General features: G+C 39.1%; 1 protein-coding gene and 1 pseudogene across 1 annotated transcript in view; both read left to right on the forward strand.

Annotated features, from left to right (window-relative positions):
- Nucleotides 1-15,815, forward strand: part of Cntn6 (contactin 6) — a 354,660-nt gene that overhangs the window by 105,707 nt on the left and 233,138 nt on the right.
- Nucleotides 14,171-15,085, forward strand: LOC114705032 (annotated as a pseudogene).

A 15,815-nucleotide genomic window follows, 5' to 3' on the forward strand; every position in this document is an offset into this window, starting at 1 on the left:
CCCTCTCTAGCTGAAAGATGCATATAAAAGAAAATTTCCTATATACAAAGGTCTGTTTTTATGATGCCAAGAGTGTGGAAGTAATTAAGGAAGACTACAGAAGAGGGAAGGCCAATGTGTCCTCCAAATGCCCCCAAATTGAAAAATTTCCCCTTTGTATCCATATGTAATGACTTGTAAAAAGCTTTTGCTGTTGTTGTTGTTTGTATGTCCTATGAGGTTCCCACTGATAAATCCCAAGGTCCTTTTCCCCTCAAAGTGAAAGCCTTCCTCTGCGAGTGAAAGAAGCTGGCATGCTGCCTGGTATGCAACAAAGGACTTCTCTCTTTGCCCCATACCAGCTCTATCAGTACATAAAATACATTTCCCCCTCTTTTCTACCCTGTCATCCCCTGTCTTACATTCCTTTGAGTCATAGAAGCCAATGAGGATGAAATAAGTTTGTGCTTGATGTACAAAAATCACTCTCCATAGGCACAGATTTTATTTGATCTTTTATGGAAAACACAGCATGTTTATATACACAGTTATAGGACTGTGATGTCTGGCTACACAGGCTTCTTTTGACTTCATCCAGTATCCTCACATTATTTTCCAAGAATTGATTCTGTACTTTCTCTTCTTTGACTCAGCAGGTGTCTCAGTTTTACTTTGGGTTCTTTGGTTGACATAAGAGATAGCGGTAGTGAATTAGGAGCAGTCTAAAGAGTCACAGCAGGGCACCAGGATTGTTCCTACCCAGAGCAGGATACATAGTTTTTGGAGCCTAGGGTTAAGCACAAATAAGCCATTCTTTGCTCATAAATGATAGAGCTGATTCATCTCAACAAGGTACACCATGGAGTGGCATGTCATATGTAGAAGATGCTGATCCTGCCTGTACCAGCCCAGAACCTGGGCACACAGATGATAAAAGGCAGTGAATGTGGCTGTTCCCAGGACAAAGAAGTTGAGTGGCTGGCCAAAGAGTTTCTCTTTCATCCTATTAACATTCCTGGCTAATTTACCAATTGAAAGCTCTATGGTAACCATGCTGCTAGTGGACAACTCTCTCTATTAGTTCCCCCTCCAGCATTCCTTCTCTATTGCCCCAATGCCCACTTATCCTAACGCCCTCCTTCCACACCCCCACTTCAGCCATATCCCTGCAGAGATTTTGACATCAAAAACATTGAAGGTTCTTGTGTCACAAATGTAAAATTAGAAAGAGTTTTAACTCAATGGAATTTTCAGAAGCTGGTATTTCTTAAAGTTTAATTTTAATTGTATCAGAAAAAAAACATAGAAAGATCACTGGATATATGGAGATATATGAAACTAGCCATTCCGTTTATATATTTTTTATTAAAATGTGTTACTGTTGGTTATTGATTTAAAAATCAAACATCAATTGGGGTTTTAAAACCTCTTTTATATTTCAAAGAACTAATCACTGAAAAATAAGATATATTAGTGTAATATTAAAAATTAATGCTGCCAATGACAAAAACTATCCCCCCAAATACAGTTACAATTTTCAATTTAAATATACATAAAGGTAATTTTCAGTTGGCTTATGGAAATCATCCTGCTCCCTTCCAACTCTTGGCTGAGTAATAGGATGAGAAATAGTTACCACAACCTTTTCATGAGAAATCTTCAAGTTCTTTGTCCTTCATTGACTCCATTTCCTGGTGCCTAGAACTATTGTGTTTTTTGTTTTTTGTTTTGTTGTTGTTTGTTTTTGTTTTGGGATTTTTTTTTGTTTGCTTGTTTGTTTCTTGTACACACATGTGATTGCTTATGTGTATAAACTAGCATTGTGTTGCTTCATTGAATTGGTTTGTCACAGACTGGCTTGAGCCTTAACTTTGGCTTTAACAAATAGAAAGGTGATATGAAAAATCATAGCCTAAGTTCATACATTTGACCAAATGTTATTAAAATCATTCAGTGACCCAAGTCTATGTATTTTTGTGTCAAAAGAAAAAAATAGTTGATAGATTTAGTATGAATTGACACCAGGCTACTCCCGCATTCTGTTTCCCTTTAGAACAATGTCAATGGTGGTTATCACTACCTAATTTTCAATGAGAACTTTAAGAGGTTACATATGAATTCAGGATGAAAGAATTCTGTGATTGAATAGTAATATCTGGGAAGGCCAGACAATAAGAAAAACACCTCCCTCGGGGTGTACTTCATCCCTTCAGTTTTCATATGAATAAACTGGGCTTCAGAGTAGAAAGCATTTATTATATGTCACACTGTGTCAAAATTATGATTTATATCCCATTTCTAACTATGGTGGCCTAACAAAATACTGCATACAGGGTGAATTACCCAACTGCAAATGATTTTTTCCTTGATCTGAAGAGATTTCATGATCAGAGGATGGTTTGCTTAAATTGATCTCTTCCTGGATTGTAATGCCAACTTCTTTCTCTGGGTCCTCCTATGGGCCACTTTTTCTGAAGGCATTCATTTTGTGAAAAGGACCTCAGCCTCATCCTCATCTAGAATTCATCTAAATTTCTTTCCTAAAGCCCCAATCCAATTGTGTATTTATAAGAATTTTGGAGGATCTCAACATTTGATCCCTAACTCTAGACACCTGCATACTCTATACTATGATGTCTCTTTTGCCATTATATGACTCTTGTTCTCTTTATATTAAGACTGCCTTGATTTTCATATTTTCATGCTTAGAGAAAAACAAGCCTCAGGAAATACACATGGTTGAGTTTATGTGTCAGTTTATATACACTGAATCACAGAGTGATCAAACTCTGAATGCGTTTATGACATGGGTTCCCTCCAAATGTGAGTTTAAGCCAAGTTTAAGAACCCCAGAAATTCTCAATCATCTCTATTATGAGAAAAAACTGTTAAGCTATAAGAGAAAGGAGAATGCCACAGGCAATCTACTTCTGAGAGCACAGCTGAGGGAGAAATGTCATGACCTACTTTTAAAATATCCTCTAGACTGGCCATAAGTCAAGTCTACCCTGCTCTCCTTGATACTTGATTCTCTGTCCAGGGACTTCCTGCTCTGCCATACCTCATTGTCTGGGCTGAGTCTTGTCAATATAATTTATTACCCAGGTGGTAGGCACTTGTTACCAAATGGAAAATCCATCACTCATCATTTTGCTGTCCTTTCCGATATCATTGTCTTCAGATCTGTTTCCTCCACTTCATTAGGTTTAGTCTTCTCAGAGCACGTTCCTCATATGTACTTTCAGAGTGAGGCAAGGAAGTCACCACATGTGACATAATAAGAAATACATTTTTTTTTTATTTTCTGCTACAGGTTCTAATAGAGAGTTCCTAAAACTTGTGTAGTTTCCTGATAGCTAGAGAGGCTGAGAGTATCTTTTGTTCAATATTTGGTTTGGGGGTCTAGTTCCTAAAATGGAGTATCTAAATATTTTGTGATTTGTTGGAGGTCATTAGAGTGTCTTTTATTTTAATGAAGAACCTTTTAGTGGGTTCTCCATCCAGCTTCCGGATGGAGAATATTCAGGAAAAACGAATCAGGACTAGAAGCTTGGGATATTCCATGTTAGGTCACATAGTCTGTGGAGGGTAGAGGGGATAGAAATGATTCCAAAATAATTTTCAGTTATGTGCACAGCTCTTTTCAAGTTGCGTGAAGGTTGTGGGAACCTCTAGTTTGTAGCCATGTAGAACTGAACCGTAGATGTCCTGGACACCCAATGGTTAGTAATCTCTGCTGTGCAGATTAGCCTAGTGGGACTCAACTATTTGCCTACAGGAATTCTAGGCAATATCAGAGATGAAACTATACAACATTCAAGTGGCAAGTGCCGAAACATGAGAATTGTTCAGTGTGTAAAACAAAATACAGTTAATACTAGAAGTGAATGAATAGAGAAGCAGTTTTAAACTATGACTTGGTTTGTGGAGGAAGAAATAACCATTATATAGTAAGTAATCCCAGCAGACAGGGAGAACATCACTTTGATTTTCACTCTATTGGATGCTTCACAGCAATACTGGCATCTGCATTTCAAGTAACTTTTCTAACCACCAGCTCCTTTAGACCCTTTTATGTCAATCTCCCATTGATCTGCTTTACAACCCATTCAGGAACACTAATTTTCTCATATACAAACTCATATAACAGTCCATTTTGTTCTAGACAGATAATTCTTTATCCCAAGCTGTACCAAAACTCAAAATGTAACACTCTACCTTTCTTGGCCTGACAGGTGCTATGGTAACAGATCTGCATGGCCATGCCTTGCTCATTGTCTAAAATCTTAACATGAACAAAAGGTCTTTCTTGACTTTTTAAACTTAGAGTGCCAACAGTTATCCACCAAACTATGTCTGCTTTACCTAACCACCTCATTCTATCCTTTCTCTTCATCTGATTTTACACCTCCTACAACTTCTTCTTTAACCACATCTTCAGGCAAATAAATATCTTCTGTCCAGAGATGTTTCTCTGTCTAACATCATGACTGTAGAATCCTAGGGCCTGAATGACTGGAAGGCCACAATTCAAAGTACTTGGCATCAAATACACCTTGTTTGCTTCAGATATGTAATGGATATTATGCCCATTCACCTGCATTTCTAATAGACAGAACTCAGAAATAACTTCAGAAGAAATTCTGCTGTGACTGAAGTTATGAAAGTATTTATATTTTATCAAAAAAGAAGGAGTAGATCTGGGAGAAAGGGGAAGTGACGGGGGATGGGGAAAGTGGAGGAAGGGAAAACTGTGGACAGGATGTAATATATGACAATAAGATAAATATGAAAACAATTATACATCTATGAACAAAAATATTTTAAAAATACATATATAGCATTAACATTAGGAACCAACTATACACACATACACACACACACACACACACACACACACACACACATACACACACACCCCTTCATATAGTTGTGTCCTTCTTCAAAATGGGCATACATTTTGAGGAAAAGTTCATTAGATAACTTTGCTATTGTGGAAAGACAGAGATTATACTTGCACAAACCCAGGACAGTTATCAGTTATTTACTTAACATGCCTCTGGACACAATTAAGAGACATGATGACCACAGGAAAGCTGAAGTAGCTGCATTTGAAACTTGATATCCTGTTTTTCAATTTGTTTTTTAATATGTGGAAGGCGTAATTTTCTAATACAATGATTTTTAATGTGCATTATGGTAAATGCATTAACCAGAAACATAGTTCTTTATTAAGATTATCAACTATTACAAACTGTATATAACTGTATGCTCTGTAATTTCCTATGACACTCACACAGTAGGTATGTTTATGACAGTATTGTACAAGCGTGAATATTGAATTGCACTGAGTTAAAGTAAAGCATTTTGGCTCCATTTTAATCTTGGAGGACGTTTTCATGTATCAGTCACACTGTTTAAATTTTAGGTAGCATGTGACTTGTATACATTGTGTGCATATGAATAAACACATACATGGAATATATAGACACTTTATACAATGAAAAATTCATAACAAATACAAAAGTAAGGCAACTATTTTTCTGCTAAATATTCAGCAATGTAAAATTACTCTATCTTAAATGAATCATTATTGCTTTCTAAATTTAGCACGTCACATGATTAAACTTCTGCTGTGTAAGCAACTCACAAGTAGATCCAAGTGGCTAAATATATAAAGTTCTGGGACCAAGGTCACAAAATGTCTAAGTAAGCATAGCTTGCTCCCTCACACTCTTTAGCAGCTTTGTGGGTGGTGTCTATATGAATTTTCCCGAAGTTGATGAATTGGCTTAATGAAATGCTATTGCTACCTTCTGACCATTTTGAGTTATTAAAGCCCCATAATTGGTCACAAGTAACAAGAAGGCCTTCTAATTGCAAGTAAGGACAACTGGCCATCTTTGTAACTGACTCTTATGTGTTACAATTTAGAATGAATGAGAGTTCAGAGTTTACCATGTAATGAATCAAGCTCATGAGGCAGTCTGGACCAATCAGCATGGGCCTAGTAGAAGCAATACATCTCAATAGAAATAATACAGAGTCTCAGAGCAAAACTAAGATTTTGAAGGTTCAGCTCCACACCATGTAGCTACATGACTTTCTGTACATAATTTCACTTGTTTGTATCCATGTGGGTCAAATGGTTTAAGAATGAGATAATGGATGTGGTACTGTAGGGTTGGTGCTAGGACAGATTTAAATGAGTTGGACTTGCTGATATAGTCCATAACACATAGCAACAATCACTCTATGCTCTTGAATATTGTTTTAGTGATCACTGACATAGTATGGCTGACATATTATCAATCCAATTTTCTTCCTAGGCCTTTATTTTCCCATGGGCTTTATGGCTTAATTTATAAATATGATATATTCCAATGCAGCTTCATCTGTTATATGAAGAACAATATATTACTTGTGCCAAAAACCCTAATCTTATTTCCATATGAAGCAATTCCATCTGAAAATGCCAATTTTCATCAAGTATTTTCTTCCCAATCCACTCATTTTAAGGAGTTCCCAATAAAAAACAATAATCATAATTAGAAAGTTCAGAGAAATTTTAAATCATTACTCACAATAAGACATGAAACCTTTCCCTTGCCCTAGTAAGGATCTCCTGCAATTATCCATTAAAAGGAAAAAAATTAGCGAGGGCTTCAAAACCACACACACTAACATTATTTAGGCAACATGCCAGTTACCTCTTCACCAAGCCACTTTCAGTTCATGTTGTAGAAAGTGTGCTGCCCCTCACAATTCTGATCACCTCTCTAATTCTCACAAATCCAGTAGGAAGTATAAAGAAGAGAAAAAATAAAGTCCAAAGCACTATTTACCAGTGTAGTTCAGTAAGTCCTTGGTGACCATTACTCCTAAACTGGTTGAAAGTAGAGTCCATACTAGCATCCTTTAAACCTTACTCATATTTATAGGACGATGAAAGGACCATCATGTTCTGGCATCACTGCATCTCAGAAGCAGATTCTCTGGAGTTGCAGATTGGTTTTTCTTAGCAAACTCAGAGTTGATTAAATCTTTATGGTAAATGCTATATAAGCTATTTTGGATGTCTCTACATATATTGGAAAAATAATGTATTGATTTTTATCACTTACTATAATTCATGGCTAATAAGATCATGGTTTTGCTTTTCTCTTCATTTGCCAGAGTAGTTTCATTCATTTCAAGATTAGCCAATGTCTCTTTTAATCAACCTTTGTCTGATGGCCACCCTTTGTTCCTTATAAGCATTTTTAATCTTTGCCAATAAAATTCAGTGCTTTATAAATTTCTGTGGTTCATATATAAGAGAAACAATTTATCACTTTTTTCTTAACTCTAGAAATGATTTTCACCTTGTTGGGGGAGCAGTACTAAATCCATTATAAAAATGTCTGCTTTATTCCTTTTTTTTTTTCACTATCTGGAAGGGCAAGTTAGTCACATTTATTGTTTGAATTTTTGAATCATTAGCATCTTAGGTCTTGCCAAAGATTTCCAGATGTTCCTGTTCCCGGGACTAGCCTATTAAAGATAGTTAAGTACTCTCTGTCTGTCTTTCTCTGTCTCTCTCTCTTTATCCAGAGTCTAGACCCAAGCCCCTTCTCTTAGGTCCCTTGGCACAATCATCTCTTCTCCTCACAGATATTGTTTCCTGAAGACTACAAATAGTGCCTTCATTCGAGTTCTGAAATAGATCAAACTTCCTTTTCCTCACATAGCTCTTTGTACATATGATGCATATAAGTTCTTGTCTGATTTTCTCCAAACCCTGTAAATATTAGCAAACTGGAGTTTCCTGGAAAAGTCTTGTTGGAAGGCCTGTGTCTTTGGAGCTGTAACACACCATCTATGCAATAGTAGCCCTCTTTCAGTCTGTGGGCCCCTTAGCACATTAGTAAGTCAAAATACTTCTGTATCACTAAACATCTGTTGTGCAGTTGGTTCTGTTCATACATAGTAGATAGTCTTGAGAAATATTTATTAGAGTATAGTGGAACATTGCAACCCTGCCACAAGACCTTTCAAAATAATAAGAGAAAGCTTGATTTCAGCAGTCAGAATGTTAAAGTTCACAAGTTGATAGTGACATTGGGCAAATCAACTGTTTTACATTATTCTGTGTAAAATGTGATTATGTGTCTTGTTAATGGGTTTGCAGTAATAATTAATGCATATAATGCTCTAAAGAATTAGAGGTGACCCTCCCTTGTGACTTCCTGAAACTAATAGCCAGTTCCAGAGTTATGTTCACAGAATCCCACAAAACTATGATTTTGTTGCCTGTTGTGTTTACAGCAAAGCTATGGTTACTCATGATGCAGTTAATGAATGCATTATGTGGTTACAATGAGATGATGCTTGTAAATTAGCCAATGGAGAAGCCAGAGAGCAGATCTTAGGGGAGTGGCTCATGTGGATCTTTCAAGTCGTCAGTTGTTTGCTCCTTTAGGCTTTAGCAGACAATGTTTCTTTCTCCAGTCAAATATATGTGACAACAATGGGGACATTCACATGATGCTTAATCGGGTTTTACTGGAGCTTAGCCATATAGACAGCTATGTGACTGTCCTGAGCCTCTTGTCTCCAGTGGTCTGACAGATACCAGGGGTCCCAGGCTTCACTTTACCTCCCATATCTTAAATCACATAGTTAAATCACTCCGTCCTGCCAAGCACCACTCTGAATCACATTCCTGGCATAGAATATGTAGCTTATCGCTCATGAACTCCAGACAAAGCCATAGTCTTATTGGGTAAGTAGGGCATTCTCATGTTCCAGAAATTGTCTCTCTGGTAAAACAAAAGACATTTTCTTGGGTAAGGTCAATCTTTTACTCAGCAAGTACTTAGAATACATTTCAACTCATTAAATAAACAATCAGCTTTAGTATTATTATTGATTCAAAAAAGTGATTCATTTAAGAATGAGTGGATCATTGGAGGAAAATCTGTCTTGCCTGAGGAATACGATTAAAATACGATCAACCTCATAATCTTTTTACTTTTGTAAATTCTGTGTCAGCACAGATACCAACAGGCTATAATGGTTTTGTACTCACCATGATAACAAAGGGTAACAGATTGAACCCTCAGCCTTTGCTTTTAGCTCTACTTTATTCTGCGTCCCAGTTCACCCTTTAAAGGAACTTGGGTGTCCACAAACATTTTCAGGTACACATTCATATTCGACCCCTAGGACTACTTTGACAAGTGGTTGATCTCATTCATTATGCATAAGATCTTAGTATTCTCACCTTTTGTATAATTCTATTTCCACCTTCTGTGGGGCTGCATCACAGTTATTTTCTATATGCTGATGGAACTCTATACCAGATAATTTAGCATTTAGGAATACCTTTTTCCCCCTATGAGCCAAAGCAGCTCCTCTTACAAAACTTAACTGCAGCTAATTATCCGCCCCCCCCAACCTAACCTTGGCACTCCAATCAGAATAAGGTGCTTTCTTTCCCATGAAACAAAAAGACCTAGAGAAAGATTGGCTTCTTAACGCACCATCTCATTATTAGTGATGCAAAACTCCAGGCTAATTTGCCAGTCCTTAAGAAAATAGCTCCTTTAAATTGGTGACTCAATCAGAAAGAATTTGTTTTCAAGATGGGCATTGCTTAACTGCATTTGGCATTTGCTTAAGCTAAACATTCATTCAGAGACCATGAGCCTTCTTTATTTCTTTAGCGTGATACCCTCTAAAGAAATATTTAGACTATTTGTCCCTGTGCTTTATCCAACCTTGGTCTCAACAATTCTGACTCATACAAACCCTTCTCTTTCTCACCAAATGGACTCCCAGTGCTCCACCCAGGGCCTGGCCATGGATCTCTGCATCCATTTCCCTCAGTAATTGGATGGGGTTTCTAGGATGAAAATTAGAGTGTTTGGCCATCCCATCACCAGAGTAGGTCAGTTCTGGCTGTCTCTCGACCATTGCCGGCAGTCTATTGTGAGGGTATCTTTGTGGATTTCTGTGGGTCTCTCTAGCACTTGGCTTCTTCCTATTCTTATGTGGTCTTCATTTACCATGGTCTCCTATTCCTTGTTCTCCCTCTCTGTTCTTGATCCAACTGGGATCTCCCACTCCCCCAAGCTCTCTTTCCCTTGACCCTTGCCCTTCATTACCTCCATTCATGTCCAGGCTGTTCATGTAGATCTCAGCCATTTCTCCATCATTGGGCGATCCCCGTGTCTTTCTTGGGGTCCTGTTTTCCAGGAAGCCTCCCTGGTGTTGTGAGGAGCAGTCCAGTCATTTTTGTTCCACATTTAGTATCCTCCTATGAGTGAGTACATACCATGTTTGTCTTTCTGAGTCTGGGTTACCTCATCAGGGTGATTTTTTCTAGATCCATCCATTTGCCTGCAAACCTCATGATGTCATTGTTTTTCTCTGCTGAATAGTATTCCATTGTGTATATGGAATACCACATTTTATTTATCCATTCTTCACTTGAAGGGCATCTAGGTTGTTTCCAGGTTCTGGCTATTACAAATATAGTCAAACATATAGAAACACATGAACTATGAACCAATGTTGAGGAGCCCCCAACTGGATCAGGCACTCTGAATAGGTGAGACAGTTGATTGGCTTGATCTGTTTGGGAGGCATCCAGGCAGTGGGATGGGGTCCTGTGCTCAGTGCATCAATTGGCTGTTTGAAACTTGGGGCTTATGCAGGGACACTTGGCTCAGCCTGGGAGGAGGGGACTAGACCTTCCTGGACTGAGTCTGTCAGGTTGATCTCAATCCTCAGGGGAGTCTTTGCCCTGGAGGAGATGGGAATCGGGGGTGGGCTGGGGTGAAGGGGAGTGGGGCGGGAGGGGGAGAAAAAGGGAATCTGTGGCTGATAAGTAGAATTAAATTATATTGTAAAATAAAATTAAATTAAATTTAAAAACTTAGAAAACACACAGCAGAAAGCATTGCATGGAGGCTGTGTGTTTTTATTAGTGGTAAGGGCTCCACACTTGGGTTCCTGGGTGACTCTAGAGATGGCTTTTTCATGACCTCAGCCAACTACTCTGCTAAAAAGGAAACAGTAGTAATATTGTTCTTTATTTTTCAGATCTATGACAAGGACAGGTATGTGCGGGTTTGTTTACTGATCTTTGCTGTATATTCTGTTTCTAAACATGACTGCCAATGAAGAGGTACCCATTAAATACTTACTGAAAGAATATAATGTTGACATGAGAGCTGACAGAGTTGCAAAATCCTAGACTAAGTCCTGGCATATTGTAAGTCCCTAGGAAGTTCCTACTCAAAAGAAAAATCAACTAAATAAAAAAACAAAATACATTCTGCATAAAATAGTTGAAGATAAGTATGTAAGAAATAAATTAAGTATAAGAATAATATTTAAAATCTGACATTTGTAATATTCATTATTATTGATTCACAAAATGAACATCCAGAAATCATTATATAATATTAACATATGTCCTGAACATTGAGAGATAAACCAAGATAAGCTAAAATTTTATCTTGCCAACCTGGGGTAGGAAGCAGGTCAGGCACCCCTATGTCTGTGGTGGCCAACACCCAAGGGAGGGAAACCTGTAGGAAGTGAACAGAACAGATGTTCAGATCATCAACTATTAATTCTGTGCCATTTGTGGATCTGTCAGCTTCTCTGAAACCCTTGAGGGACAAAAGCCTTTTCTCTGACACAAGAGACAATTCTGAGATTCTCCTCTTCACTGCCTGAGAGAGTCTCAGCTAGTTGTTTCAGCTTATAGACATAATTGGCCATCAGTCATTTGGGTACCATTGTTCATTGACACACAGCTCAGGATCATCTCTCAGCCATCTGAACAGCAAGGTCCTGGTTTCTGATTAATCTTTGACTGGTCATTGACTATACTGAAGTAGCTTCTGGTTAATGAGACCATTTGTGTCTAACCTCATCCATTTTCTGGATGTGCTAGGAAGAGAAGTGCCAGCAATTCTCAGCACAGCCCTGAAAACGCACTAATCAATCAGTCTTTGTGATCTGCTAGGAGTTTCATTGTTAGAGTTGTCGAAATCAAATTGTAGTGAGAAGTTATAAGTGGGCATTTTTATCCCCAAGTCAGTTATATACATTTAATGAAACCTGAGGCGCTCATACAGTAAAAAGACATAAAGAAGCAAATAGAGACAACTGGAACAATTACTTACAAGGGGTAAACACACAGCAAGGTAGTGAAATAGAACCTAGCTGGGCATGAAGTCCACATCTGATAAAGATAGGAGCTTCTTATTTCCCTAGCTGTGTGTCCAGGAACAAAGAAGATTCAGAAACTCAGGCTTATTGCTATTAAGTGAAATAGTAGTAATGCCTATAGTGTTGTAGAAATTCCATTAAGTAACACTCCATATGCTATCCCAGTGCCAATGATGCATGGTGATTAAAGAGGAGTCATTATGATTCAAGAAAACCATCATTTCCTCAACTCATACAATGAAACAACAAGCATTTTCTGATAATTCATGAAGAATCTACCTAAGAGTGCTTCTACTGGGAGTGATGAAGTCAGGCTAAGGGCAGAGAGAGGGAAGCTGTGCTGTTTGCACCTGGCTTCTTGAGGCATGTATACTAGATGCACAGCGTTTAGGCCAATGTTCCCAGAAAGAATGGGAGGCCAGGAAGTAGTGAATTTTTTTCTCCAATGAATATAAGCCTTCTCTTCACTAACATTTCCTTGGGATTATACAAATAATTAAGTTGCTTTCTTAAATTAATTCTTCAAAGTGATCCCAAAACACAAAACAAAGCAACGGTAAACATAAAACCTACATTCAAATAAATTTAAAATATATTATTATTTTCTCCTTTAAGTACAATTCCAATTTTGCTGGTGGTGGGGGACCAGATAATCAAGGAACATTCTAATAATTGGAATATAGGGACAGACTTACATCCTTCTATTAGCTTTCTCAGCTGTCCCACATTCCATATCTCCCATACAAGACAATTAAAAACATATTGAGTGGCAGCACAGTGGCCTGTGGTGTCTTCTCCAAAATTCATACTCACCTGTAAACTATATAAATAGGATCTTATTTAGGGAGAGGTTTTGTAGAAGTGATTATTTAAGGGTCTTGAAATGAAATCATCCTGGACTTATGTTTGGCCTGAAATCCAATGGCTAGAATCCCAAAAAAAAAAAAAAAGAGAAAGGAAGAAAGCAAGCAAGCAAGCACTGGTTAGGAATCATTTAAGTAACCTTTTCTTTCTTTCTTTCTTTCTTTCTTTCTTTCTTTCTTTCTTTATTTATTTATTTATTTATTTATTATTTTTATTTTTTGCCAGTCTTGTTTGGTTCTGGGTCTCTGGTTCCTGGCCCTCCAGGCTGTGTCAGAGGTGGGCTCCCTCTCATAGCATGGGTCTCAAACTGAACTTGTCATTAATTGGCAACTCCCATAATTTCTTCGTCACTTTTGTCCCAGCATATCTTGTAGGCAAGGCAAATCCTAGGTCAGAAGTTACATGGGTGCTTTGGAGTCCCAATCCCTCCACTGAAAGTCTTGCCTGGTTACAAGAGAGGGCCAGTTCAAGCTTCGTATGTCCCATTGGGAGGATTCAATGGATGGAACCAGAAAACAATTATATCCTAAGTGAGGTAACCAGACCAAGAAAGATAAACACGATATACATTCTCCTAGAGGTGGGTATTAGGCATAAAGTAAAGGATAACCATGATACAATCCACAGACCAAAAGAAGCTAAGTAACTAGGAAGGCTCAAGCTGGAAGATATGTATCTATGAGGGTGACCCAGCATGTTTTTTTTCCATTTATTTGTTTGTTTGTTTGTTTGTTTATTCCAGGCTGGAGTTTCTAAAGATTCCCTTCCCTCCTCTCCTCTCAGTCCCTCCCCCAACCTCCTCTATTCCCACCCCTAAACACTCCGCCTCCATTTCTGTTTAGAAAAGGGCAGGTAGGTATCCCATGAATATCAACAAATCATGGAGTATCAAGTTGCAATAAGACTAAGTACCTCCCTATGTATTAAGGCTGGTCAAGGTGACCCAGTATGAGGAGTAGGGTCCCAAAAGTTTGTAAAAGAGTCAGAGAAAGGCCCTGTTTCCACTGTTAGGCATTCAACAAGAGGAGACAAATGGGTTCAGTCGGACCCCAGCAGCAGCTGCGGCGGCTCAGTTCTTCTTAGCTTTCCCAGTCTCCCTTTCGCTTCCGGAAACATGACCTCTCGTGTGGCTGTCTCTGATGGTGTCATCAAGGTGTTCAATGACATGAAAGTACGCAAGCTTCAACGCCAGAAGAAGTGAAGAAACGTAAGAAGCCAGTGCTCTTCTGCCTGAGTGATGACAAGAAGAACATCATCCTGGAGGAGGGCAAGGAGATGTGGGGCAGACTTTGGATGACCCCTATACCACTTTTGTCAAGATGCTGCCAGACAAGGACTGCCGCTATACTCTCTATGATGCAACCTATGAGACAAAGGAGAGCAAGAAGGAGGACCTGGTGTTCATCTTCTGGGCCCCTGAGAGTGCACCCCTTAAGAGCAAAATGATCTATACTCTCTATGATGCAACCTATGAGACCAAGGAGAGCAAGAAGGAGGACCTGGTGTTCATCTTCTGGGCCCCTGAGAGTGCACCCCTTAAGAGCAAAATGATCTATGCCAGCTCCAAGGATGCCATCAAGAAGAAGCTGACAGGAATCAAGCATGAATTGCAAGCCAACCCCAAGGAGGAGGTCAAGGACCGCTGCACCCTGGCAGAAAAACTAGGTGGCAGCGCTGTCATCTCTCTGGAGGGCAAGGCAAGCCTTTGTGAGCCGCCTCCAGCCCCCTGCCTGGAGCATCTAGCAGCTCCAGACCTGCTCATGGGTGTTGCAGGCTGCCCCTTTCCTGCCAGACCGGAGAGATCCCAGCAGGGGGAGGGTAAACCCTTCAACCCAGTTGCCAAATGTCCTCCCCACCCCTTGGACCGTCCTCCTCCCTCCACCCTGAGGGTTCTGGCCTTCCCAAACTGCTTTTATCTTCTGATTCCTCTTGGGTTGAAGCAGACCAAGTCCCTTCCCAGGCACCCAGTTTGGGGGGGAGCCTGCTGGGTTTTTTTTTTTTTTTTTTAACAACACCCCCTACTCCTCATCTCCCCCAGTTCCATGCTACCAACTTTTAACCACAATAGTGACTCTGTGCTTTTCTGTTTAGTTCTGTGTATAAATGAAATGTGGAAATGACCCTCCCTGCGCCAGCTGGTTGCCTCCTCTTCCCCTTGTTCTCAGCCACTCGTGGAACCAGGACCAGTAAAGGACCTTCAATTAAAAAAAAAAAAAAAAAAAAAAAAAAAGAGGAGACAGCTGTACCTAGTAAGGACTGTGCCAAGATTGAGTCTTACAGTACAGGTGGCATTTTGTGGATGGGCCACCTGTTACATTTCTGAAGCAGCCATAGAAATGGTAAGGTCAAGATAAAAGTAAATCCAAAGGATTGTGGCACGTTGTGCTCTGACAGAGAAATTAAGGACAAAATAGCATTGACTTAACTCTGAATTTTCTCTCATGGCAAAAAACAACCAACCAAACAAACAAACAATAAAATCATTCTCCAACTGGAAGTTTAAAGGCAGGTGGATTTTTGTTGTTGTTTTTGACAAAGTCCTGCTGTTTGCTCAGGCTGACCTCAAACTTACAGCACTCTTGCCTAGGCTGCCCAGTTCTCAAGGTTACAAATGTGTACCAACATGTCTAGCTTACCAAGCTTTGGATTTAGAATTTTTTAAATTACATTTATTCATGTTTGCAGCAGGTTGGCGGATGGGGTATGCATGTACTGTGCAGTCCTTGTAGTCAGAGAACAACTCT

Source organism: Peromyscus leucopus, chromosome 3 (assembly GCF_004664715.2).
Source record: "Peromyscus leucopus breed LL Stock chromosome 3, UCI_PerLeu_2.1, whole genome shotgun sequence".
NCBI classification, from domain to species: Eukaryota; Metazoa; Chordata; class Mammalia; order Rodentia; family Cricetidae; genus Peromyscus; species Peromyscus leucopus.